The following is a 12,379-nucleotide window of genomic DNA, read 5'->3' as shown; positions in this document are numbered from 1 at the left end:
TTCTATTATCTCCAGATGCTTTAAATATATGAAATTTAATAACTTTACATATATATATATAAAAGTGTGTGTGTGTGTTTATGTATATAAATTCACATTGTACAGAATACATGGGTAACTTCTGCTTCAGACAATCTGGAAAATAGATATAATGAAAAGCTGAAAAGTCCCATTACAAATGTCAGTGCAAATAACAGCTCTCACCTCAAAGGAAAAGAGAGAGAATTTATTCTGAGCCAAATCTGAATGACTCTGGCCTGGGAACACGGATTTGTATTGCCCTGAATAGTGTGGTCCAGAGTGGAGGCAGTTACACACACTGTTACAGCAGTGGACAAAGGAGGGTCATAAATCAAGACACTTTTCAAGCGTTTTGGTGGAAACATCATGGGGGTGGTGGGTACAGCAAGGCCAGGGAAAATCTCTGCTCTAGGTTTCAGATGTTTCCTGATGACATTCCAGGCTAAGCTAATGAGTTCCAAAAGTCTTACCTGATAGCTGAAAGGCTGTTAGGCCAGACAAAGAAGGTAGGTGCTAAATGACTCTTAAGGAAACTAAAAATAGATAGAGGTAATTTTGACTCTGGATCTACATTACAGCTTCCCCACAATCACAGGGTTCTCATCAATCAGTCCGCTTTGCAGAATCTTTAGCATAGATGTAGCTTTTTCTAGGAAGTTCGGCTCACACAAAGCATTTAGGACAAAAAACAAAAACCTCCCCTCACCCCGTCAACAATCTCATTTTTAAAAGAGGGGAAGCCATGGGGGCTAAAAGTGAAATAAAATCAGGAAACAAAAATGGTGACCACACTGATATACAGGCATACAGATGGCCTTGGAAGCTCCTGTAACAAGTAAGGAAGAAAACAATTGTGAGTAAGCAAGAGGTAGGAGAGGAGGAGGAGGAGGGAAAGAAGAAGAGGAGGAATGGGGAAAGGAGGAGGGTGGGGAGGAGGAGGGGGGAGGAGGAGGGGGAAGGAGGAGGGTGAGGAGGAGGAGGGGGAAGGAGGAGGAGAGGGAGAAGGAGAGGGGAAGGAGGAGGGGGAGGGCATGAAGAAAGTAGAGGAGTGGAGTTAGAGGAGTGTGGAAGGAAGAGATAAGAATTGGGGGACTTGATCAGATAGAAGACGATACCTCCACAGAAAGTAGAGAACCCTGATGAGCACTGCTCCTTCAGTGAGAGACTGAGCCAGGAACCAACCACTTCTGGCAACAGCAGTAGGAAAGTATTTGCTTTAGGTTGAAGAGAGGTGAGGGAACACTATAACATCCTCCTCCCTCCACTGAACATGTCTCCCTGGGAAGTGTGACTACCTCCCCAGCAGAATGCAGACATGGGGTCTGAGTGTGCTCTACCTCAGAGGTGCATAAAATCCAAAGCTGAGAAATGGTGTCTGAGTTTAACACTGCTTCTGAACAGCTTGAAGAAGAGAATGCAAAACTTTTTGTAGGAAAGAAAAAGTACTCCCAGTGAAATCCCTTAGTTGTAAAATTAAGAGGTGCCAACCAAGAGGAAACAGCAAAAATTCAGTGGTATCACGAACGGGAAGGAAGAAACACTGGGAAGACAACCTGGGAAAGATTGCAGAAATAGTCGATCCTCTCTACATTAAGGTCCCTTGACATTAGAATGATCAAAATAGAATAAACATGTGCATGTAGAAAAGAGACAATATTGAAAGAAATGGAAAATAAGAAGTTGAAAACACTTTGGAAAATAACAAAAACAAGAAAAACAAACAGGCAGGTGTCTAATTGAACTAAACAGAAATTCTAGGATTTGAAATTTACAATTATTGAAATTTAAAACGCAAGGAATTATATATAGCAGTTAAATGAACACACCTGAAGGCAATAAGAATACAGTCTGAACATAAAGACAATTTATGGTCCTATTTTCTATATTTTAATTATCATATAAATTATATCATACCACATATATCCTCAGCAACTTTGCTTCCCTGCTGTAAAGTGGTATTTGGGGAAATTTATTGCACAGTCCATATCAATTTTCTGCCATGTACCTTCCTCTTGGTACTTAGATAGGTACCAACTTTGCTACCAAAAATGGTGCTGTGGTCTCCATTCTTCCATGTGTTTCTTTATTCTAGGTCCATATATCTATAGGTAGAACTACAAGTTTAAAATACAATATCTAAGTGTCTCTAAATTTCTCTCAACAACACAGAAGAACATTGCTTCTTTCACACAGAGAGCCTTCATCCTTGCCAGTGTTTGACATTGATATGGATAATTGTGAAATGTATCTGTTGGGCATCTTCTTCTGCATTGACTGACTGTTCTTGAATTCTCTTTTAGAAACATTGAGGCAGAGATTTTCTGTGCTCACCTGTATCCAGTTCTTTCCTTTTGTTACAAGTGAGATTTGCAATGCTCACCTCTCATCAACCCCAACCTCTGCACAGCTAGCCAAAAGTTGTGGGACTGGTTTTGATTAATGTGCTATGTTGTATAGGCAGAAGAGAAATATTCAGTGGTTCATTCATCCCTTGTACAACATGTTTTTATAGAGAATCAGAGAATTTAAAGATGAGTTTTCTGAATTGATTCTCATGGTTCCAGAATTGGATCTCTAATACGATTCTATCTGAAGACATTAATGACCCATTTCCAGTAGTAAAAAGAGCACTGGTAGTCCATAGTATGAACAACAATAGAGATACACAAAATAACACTGTCTGATACTCCTAATCAGCCACTTAAAAGTGCAAAGACCTGACTGGATGTGTCCATAATGCTTTCAAACATCCTGGCAAACTGATAGACATTATGATGTTGATTTGGTTGTTCCTAATGTCCCTGGACAAAGCAAATGAAGAAAATGGTAAGTTCATAGATTTGAATTTTCATCCAAGCATCGAGAACCCTCACTGTCACATATATGAGAATCTAGGAAAAGCAAAAATCACAGGTGGAGGCCTTGGGGTCACACTAGGCATGGAGGAGCTGAGAGATGGTACACAGTATAAGATGAAGATAATAGATGATTGGAACAGAGATTAGACAAGGATCTGCTAGTAAGGGCCAGAGAGTCAAAGTCAGAGAGCTCCCGCCCTCCTCATTATGGCTTTCTGGTTTATTGCTTTATTTTTGATAGTCAAATGAAATAAATCACATACAATCTTCAGATTGTCATATTTGTTTCTTTTCTGGTGAAGATGTAGGGACAGAGAATCAAGGAGGATGGAGTCTTTGGTAGTGAGCTCTTCAGCTGATTTAGAAACAGGCATCTTAGCTCGAGGTTGGCAATCTGTTCCACGGAAGTCTTTATCTTTGAGGAGGAAAAAAGAAAGTCTTTTTGTTCAAATATCATTGTTATAAAGTAATGTAAACTCTGTAAAGAACATGCTTAGTGTAAAGAAATGGAAATTAGCAATAAAACATCATTCATAGACTGCAGACCCACAGACATCAACTATTGCTATCATTTGAGAACGTTTCTTTTCAGATAAAGAATGTAATTTTTAGGGATGTGAAACACTGTCAGTTAGCAAAGCTGCAACCACAGAGAGCTGACAGAAGAGCCCTGACAGTCCATCCTGCCTCCTGTGTTACCACACCAATGTTCTTCCATTTCCTGTTCCACAGCCACTGAGCTGGGTCATTCAGAGCCTCCCTAAGAGGTCCTGAAGTAAAATAAAAAAGAGGTCCTGAAGTACATTCCTCTCCTAGGTTGGGCTCCTAGGCATCCTTGATCACTATGAGGACCCTTTTCTGGTCTATCCATGGTATCTCTTCTCCCTGTACCCCCACAACAAGGCTGAGCTGCTCCATTGTACATTTCTGTATAGTAGCCTGGAATACATCAAAAAGAAGTGTGCGTGTGTGTGACATGACTTGGCTTCCCAGGATGGAAGCCAGTGTGGGGACAGGCACCAGATGGCAGGAGATGTGCTTATAAACAGCATGTGGGAGGTCCTGTCAGATCCTGTCACTACCCAACTCTCAGCTCTGATCCCTGGAGAAGATCAGAAGTGGTTGATGTAGCAAATTGTAGCACTGTCATGCCAGTCCTCCTAGCCCAGCTCAGCCTAGCCTGTGCTCAATTGGAGCTGCAGGAATCTGTAGCCACTGGCCTCCTCACGAGAAAAAAGCCAGATGTGCAGCTGTGGCCTCCAGGAAGTCATTGTAGACTGAGGAGGAAGAGGAATGTGTGTGTGTGTGTGTGTGTGTGTGTGTGTGTGTGTGTGTGTGTGTGTGTTGACAGATTTATGACAGAAACACTGATTGCTAACAAGGCTAGGACCATATCAACAGCCTTTTTCCTGGTTCAAGGTCAGTGCTCAATAAATCTTAGTTTTATTGTCTCAGTAATGAGCTAGAGAAGGAGTGGTTCATTACTGTCGGACCTCAGATGGATGAGGACTGACTTTACCCCCATGGGATTCCATTTGGAAGGGAACTGATGATGAAAAAGGCAGTTGATCACATGACCTTGGATAAATCTCTACTCTCTCTCTGCATCTCAACTTCCATCAGTGTTACATGAGTGAACTAGGTCTCTTCCTACATTCATGGCAAGGATTCAACACAATCACTATTTTCCCATGATCAAGGTTTGAACATTAGCTACCCCATGTGACTACAGACCAGATATCCCACATATGCAATTTTCAAAATTAGAGTTTCTACTTCACACTAAAGTGACATGGGAATTTAATAAAGGCTCTTTGTGGAAAGAAACAAAATACACATGAACTCAGAGCTACGTTTCCCTTTTGAGGAGAAAGCATGATTTAATGCCATAATAACCTATGGTTGGGCATCTAGTGTGGCTCCAGCACCTTAGATACACTTGCAACATACTGCACGACGGCCTTCTAAAGACTGCCTCAGAGAAGAAAACTGGGCTGGGCTGTGCAGACCCATAGATTTCCCAAGGACATCAGGACTGCAAGCAGCTGTGCTCTCCAGGAAAACACAATGGGATCCTTGTTTGTCACTTAAAAATTTCTAGCTATTTACATTTTCCCCAAAACTAAAAGATAAGCAGACAAAACTAATATCAATATATCCTACTAATTCATTCATCCAAAGTATTATGATCTCAACATATAGTAAACATCAAAAGCATAAGTGAGATGTCCGATCCCCTGTCTACTCTCTCATAAGCTACAGATTCTGGAGCAGGGGGATATATAATTACAAAGGATCTCAATTCTAATGGCAAGCTTCCGTTGGGAATACCCAATCTATATTTAGATCTCATTTATCTCTTAGACCATTGATTCAGTGAATCAGAACTCAGGAAACCAGACCCCTTGGTAATGTATGGTCAATCTTGGTCACCAGCTCCCCCTCCAAACCTTTGTGCCAAACTTCCTGCCCTGAGCACCCCTACCAGAACTCACACATCCCATTCCTTCTAAACACTGAATTCTTTCCTCTGCTGTATCTTCTCCGTTCACCAAGTCTCTGCCCACGGGCGTTAATTCCCATTCTCCTATGTGTAGTATTCACTCAACCTGCAGAACAACTCAGCTCCTGTTTGCCTCCTTGAAATTTTCTTCACCTCTAAACTTGATGAAACCAGCACCTATTCAGTGCTTCCCTCTCTCAAAAGACCAACATTCTAATCCTTACCAGGATCTCATCTGCACCTGACCCAGAGCAGAAACCCCACATGAACCTGTGATGAAGATTCAACCTCTTTTCTCAAGGAGATTGCTTTCTAGCTAAATGCCTTGCCCAGAAGAACACAGATATTGACAGGTCATCTTTATAGCATGGCGGGGGGCAGAGTAGAAAACACTTCAACGTCAGTTTGGATAATTACCTTCCTGACAATAGTAACCCCCCACTTCACAGACAGCCACCTAAGGCCCCTCTCCAATGTGCTGTATTCTCCCACTATGTTTTCCCACTATTTTGGTTTTTGCTTACTCATTGCTTTCAAATGCATGTTCTTTTTATTCATTAATTCTTGTTATCATACATATATGGATATAAACATATACATAGGGTTTCCTGAACTATATTCCACCTCATAAGGTTTCTGTACCCTTCTAAAGTAGTGCCACCAGCTGGGGTCTATCTAACAAGCCAGCACCCAAGAACTTATGCAGGGTACTTCCTATTCAAACCCTAAATGTATAGGTACAACTTTCTGTCTCTCCCAGTCTAAGTATTGAGGTCAGAGAAGCTATGTAGTTTCCTTTCTGTACACTGTGCTCTGTCCCCTATAAGTACCCTGCACATCTGTGAAGAATGAATGAAGTAGACTATTAATATGTGCTTGCCAGGTAGGTGGAAGCCTTTTTCTAAGTCAGCCCTCTCTGATAGAAATAGAACGTGAATCATGTCTTTAATTTAAAATCTTCTAGTAGATACATATTTCAAAATAGCAAAAAGAAACAGGTGAAATTCATGTTATTTTATTTTATTGAACCCAATGTATTCAAAATATAGTTATTTCAACATTAGTCTAAAAATACAATCGAGTTTTTTTAATCTTAATTTTTGTCATCCTCTGCTTTTGCAATGCAGTGTCTTTTCTAATTATGCCATATTTCACTTTAGATGGTAAATTTTTATCAGAAATACCTGGTCTATATTTAGGTCTCATAAACTGACAGTTGAAGAACTAGGTTCATGTATTCAAATTGTTTCAAAAGCAGTTATAAAAGTTTTCCAATATCTGAATCAAGTAATGATGTTTAAATTAATACAAATGAAATAATGATGTTTAAATTAATACAAATGAAGTGGGGGTGAGTCAGCACCCCCACTTCAGTCTCACTGGCCACATTCTGGGGACCTGTAGCTCAAGCATGGGGCAATGTCAGTTAAGATCAGACTGTCAAGTGGACTCAGAGCCCATGAGCACTGTGGGTAAGTTTTACTGCTTCGGCTCCATACTCAGGGTCGGAATTAGTTACACTTGCATCACTGTGACTAAAATACTTGACAGAAAAGATGGCTCTATTTCAGAGGCATAAATCCATCATGGAAAGATTTATACCATAGTGACCAGGAAGCACAGAGGAGAGGAAGGGACTGTCGATAAGAGACCCCTAAGGACCCACCCCTAGAAACTCACTTCCTCCAGCTAGATCCCACCTTCTAAGGTTTCCATACCCTTCCAAAGTAATGCTAGAGACTAAGCAGTCAGCACCCAGGAGCCCATCTATGCAGGGTACTCCCCAGCCAAACCATAGCAGAGTCAACATTGAATGGTCCAAAAGCCTTTCACATCTGCTGCTGCTTGCCCTGCCCTCATCACCTGCCTCTCTGCTGCTTGCTGACTTCACTGCCACCACCTCGGCCTCCTCTTGGTTCCTCACACTCTTTACCGTCTTCTACCTTAGGACCTTTATTCCTACCCAGCTCTCATATCTCTTTAAGTTGCTACCACTTCGTTTCCTTCTGGTCTCTCAAACACTACCTCTTCAACACATCCTCTCGCAGCAATTCTACTTTGAAGAATTTATATTTATCATTTTTTAGTGTGTGTGTGTGTGTGTGTGTGTGTGTGTCCAAGGAGCCCAGGGACATTGGATCCTCTAGAGGTAGTGTTACAAATGGTTGTAAGCGACCCATTGTGGGTACTAGGAACCAAAGGCAGGTCCTCTGGAAGAGCAGGAAGTGCTCTTAACTGCTGAGCCTTCTCTGCAGCCCTCAGCCAGTCTAGTTTGAATTGATGGTCCTCAACAGGTACTGACACATCAAGTTCTCCCCCTCTGATCTGTCTTTCTCACCATCACCAGTTATCACTGTATAATAAGCTCTGCATTTTACTTCCTGAGATGTTTACTATATCACTTATTTCTCCAGTGAAATGTAAACCCTATGAGAAGAAATATTTTGCCAAAAGGTACCGTGTGCATGCTGCCTTCAAAGCTTTGCTGTTCATTGTAGACTTTAAGAGAGGGGATTAGATTAAAACAGTTATAAATATGAATATATCAAACACCAGATCATCCAGTCAACTAATGATTGCGAGGTACTCACACTGTGTGGCCAGAGTCACATCTGGATTTTGCCTATCTCAAAAACACTGTGAATCAGGCTGAAACCTGGGGCAGCTTAGCTTTGAGGACCATGCCTATGGCTCCAAAGTAGTCCCATGCTGCTTTTAGCAAATTGTATGGTGAATAGCAAGCCTCTCTCCCCCAACCATGTCCACAAGAAACCTCAAACTACAAACAGTGGTCACACATTCAAACTTGTCAGTATGTGTGTAAATTTTGTTCTTATAGCAACAATCAGTACATTTTAAATAGAAATAGTGAGGCTGGAAAAATGGTTCAGCTAGTAAAGGATGGCAACCTGAGTTCCATCCCTAGAACTCACATGTTAGGAAAAGCAAACCGATTCTACAGATTGTCCTCTGAACTCCACACACAAGTTATGGCACATTTATACACATGTAAATAACTGTAAAAATATGAAATAATTGCTGTTAATTATTGCCCACTAGCCTCTTTGTATGTGTGCATGTTCTTATATTTATATGTGAACATGTGTGTACAGTACATATGTGTATACTGATAAGAACATGCACAGGCCAGAGGCTGATTTTGAGTGTCTTCCTCAATTCCTTCTTCACCTTATTCTCTTCTCACAGAGCCCTCTCACTGAATCTGGGCTCAGCACATTGCCTAGACTGGCTGGCCATCAAGTCCCAGCGATCCTCCTGTCTCTACCTCCCCAGCACCGGGATTGCAGGTGTAAATGACTATACCCAGCTTTAATGTGGGTTGGGAACCAGGTTCTCGTGTCCACACTGTAAGCACTTTACTGAGTTATCTCAACACTACATGCTAACTTTTTAAATGCTCATCGTCAGAGGCATGAATAGCCATATGAACTAAATACTATGATGCCCATTGGATGAATAAGGAAAACTAAGACTCAGATATGGTACTACCATTGCTACACAACAGAGTCAAAATTTATCCATCTATAATCTCCTCAAGAATAAACTGTTTGTTATGCCTGCTGTAGCTATTAGAAACTCCTCGTCAGAACATCTTCTGGAAAAAAAGAAGATAGAATTAATTCAACAAGCCGAGTTAAAACCCATTCGTTTCCCAAATAAATTCACAAGTTCATTTGCGGATATGTAGAATCTTGTAGCAATTACATTGCCTTGAATTTGCTTAATGGAATGACAACCCAGCAAAGCAGCCGTGGAGCTTGGAGGGCCTTTTATTAACATGTTTCTCTCTATAAATCCACCCGCGAGTCAAGTTAATGATAACAAATCATTAGTGGGAAAGCACCTTCCTGAAGCTGTACATTTTGGTCTTGACCTTGGGATCCATAAAGTCTGGCGTAAACACATTGCCTTAGCTTCCCCTCACATCAGGTGTGACAATCTGGGAGAGACTAATTCAGTCCAGGCACTATGTTGACAATCATTTGTTTTTAAGTGACACACATATTTCATATTCTCAATGTGCAATCGACCTGCTTAAGTATTGCCATTAATATTCACAATGTGGCTGTGACAGAGATGCATATTGAGAGGGCTCTCTGCATTTCAAGTTTTCCGAGGAGAAAAAAACTAAATGTTGTTCAGTGAAGGCTGCCTGAGTAACACATAACAAAACCCCGTCAAATAATCTAAACTGGAAAAAGAAAGTTTATTGCAACAATAGACTCAAAGGCAGACCAGGGACCTGGGCTTCAACCATGCTGTGATGAGAAACCTAAGAGACTAAGAATACAGGCCAGTGCATGCCGTCATCTTTGCTGCCTCACAAATAATACTCAGGCCTTCACTTTCCTCCGTCTCCCTCCCTGCGGCTTCTGTTGCTCCATCTGCTTTCACACAGAAAGACCACCAGAGTGCGGGAGTTTACTTACTTCCTAGAAAATAACCTTCTGACAACTGTGAAGTCTAAATTTTCATGGAATGAATCAAATTGGCATAGTTTTGCTCCTAGAAACTGACATGGTCTCAGGAGCCAGCTTTGCAGAGAACAGCTGTGGGGAAAGGTTAGAAAGGGAGACATGATTGGATCATGAATGAATGGATGGACACCTAAGAAGGTATCACCTATCGGTGTGCCTGCAAAGGTAATCCTTCACCGTATGTCAATCATTCTTGAGACAGCTCACTGCTTCTCAGTTCATGTTGTATCTCCTCTTGGGGTTTGCATTTAAATTGTCTCCACAGTGGCTCAGGTGTTGGGGACTTTTTCTCAGCCACTGACAATATTTTGGGATTTTTTTTTTTTTTTTAGAAGCTTAGATGTGAGTCCTCACTGAAGGAAAGGCCTGGGCGCAGATCTTTAATAGCACCTTACTCCTGGTCCCTTTCTGCCTCTCTCCTGCTTCCTGCTCAAGTGAGATGAGAAGCAACTTTGTCTCACACTTCCATTGCTGTAATGTCCCTCCTGTGATCATGGGACCAAGCAACTAAGAGTTGAACCATCTGAAACCATGAGCAAAAATAAGGGCTTTTTCCTCTAAGTTGTTTATGTTGGTTATTTTGATCACAGCAAAAACCCTAATGGGAGATAGATAGATACATACATACATACATACATACATAAATACATACATATGTATATATATACATATACATATATAGACTATGTGAAAATTACTATAATAGGAAACCATGAGATGTTGAAGAGTGGATGTATAATTTAGCCCCAAAAGAGTTGGATAGATCAGAGCTGGAAAATATTTCCCAGAAAATCCAAGACTGAACTGAAGTTTCAAGGGTAAATAAGAGTTAGGCTACAAAAGAGCAGAGTGGGTAAAATTTTTAGATACAAGAAATACAAGTATACAGGCACTGAGATATCAGAAAGCAAGAATTTGAGAGAAATATAGGAGTCTGAGTTGGGAAGATGGGCAGGAGGTTAGGAAACAAAGAAAGATCTGTACCTAACTAAAGAACTCAGAGGCTCTTCAACTGATCTAAACAGCTCAATGGAACCAAAGAGAGCCACCAAGAAGGCAAATGTAGTAACAATGGTTGATTTTATAGTATACCTTTGGAGGTTCACAACTCGCTTCAGCTTATTAAAGGTTCTGAGAAGTCCTGTAGCCTGTCTAAAAACACCTGGTTAAGTGTGTTTAACCAAGAATTTCCCCAGTTGCATTAGACTGTGAATCTCATTCCAGCCTACCGTGTGAAAGCTCATTAATTCAGTTTGAGAAATTCTGCTGTGCAGCAATGGGGAGCCGGTGGGGTTTTCAAAAACTGAAGTGAGATGACTCAATTTGTACTGTAGAAATGGCCTACTGCCTGCTGCAGAGAATGGAAGAGAGTAGTGTAAGCCAAGATGCTAAGAGACTAGTCAATGGTCATCATAATTATCTGAAGATGAGATGATGAGGGCCTCAACTTAGGCCATGGCAGTGTGGATGGAGATGCTGGGAAAGTCATGGTTGCCCAAGATCCTAATACAGATGGCTTTCATATGTTAGGCTCCATTGAGGGAGATAAAAAATGAGCATGAGACTGAACTGTATTGTGAGAGCCAAGAAAGGAAGCACTAGCAGGGGGCAGGAGAATTACCAACCCATGGCTGGAACTCTCTGGCTTCTAAAGGATCCGTCCTTTCAGTGAGGACAAAGCTCACTCTGCTCTATAACAGAAAGCCTGCCCTCTGGGAAGGCCTCCCAGGTCAGGATCGCTGGCCAGGTTTGCAGATCAATCCGCTTCCCCAGAGATGTTGTCTTGCTGAAACAGAAGGCTGCAGTGGACAATTGGAAGGGCCAGTCTCAAAGCCAAAATGCATATGTCCCTTCTTCCTCAAGTGCTTTAAGTAAGTACTTACTGTGTGCTAAGTTGTTTGGGACTTAAAAGTCCATCATCAAGTCTGTTAGTGGTCAATTTCCAACTAGCAAGTCATCCCACAGCTAGGGCCTTGAAACAGGACTCCTCACAGTCCCGTGGGGTGACTGAGCTCACCAGGTGCATGTTCTGTTCTCTTTGTAGTGGTGTGCACCAGTCATCTTCTATCACTCTAACAAAATTCCTCAGTGAGTAAATGTCAGTTTGGAGGTCCTAGTCCATGAGGGGATGGCTTTGCCACCCTAGGCCTGTAACAAGGCAGTGCATCATGGAGAGAGCACATAAAGAATCAAAAAATTTCCATCAGGGTTAGTGACGCTAAGCAAGAACAAAAATGAGGCTGGGCTCCCACAGTTTCCTGCAAATACACATTCCAGTGACCTGAAGACATCCCACCAGGCCCCAGCTCTTAAAGGCTCCGCGATCACTCAAGACTCACTGTCTTCTGCACACATGTGATTTGATAAAATACTTACTGTTTCCTCATCCAAGAAGCAGGTAATAAAAGCTGCCTCACCAAACTATTAAAAGGATTTAAAACACAGGGAGATTCTACATATATAAGATAAATTTAAAACCACCAACATAACAAAGCAAC

Source organism: Peromyscus eremicus, chromosome 5 (assembly GCF_949786415.1).
Source record: "Peromyscus eremicus chromosome 5, PerEre_H2_v1, whole genome shotgun sequence".
NCBI lineage: Eukaryota > Metazoa > Chordata > Mammalia > Rodentia > Cricetidae > Peromyscus > Peromyscus eremicus.
The sequence above is the reverse complement of the archived record's forward strand: the minus strand, read 5'-3'. Positions refer to the sequence as shown.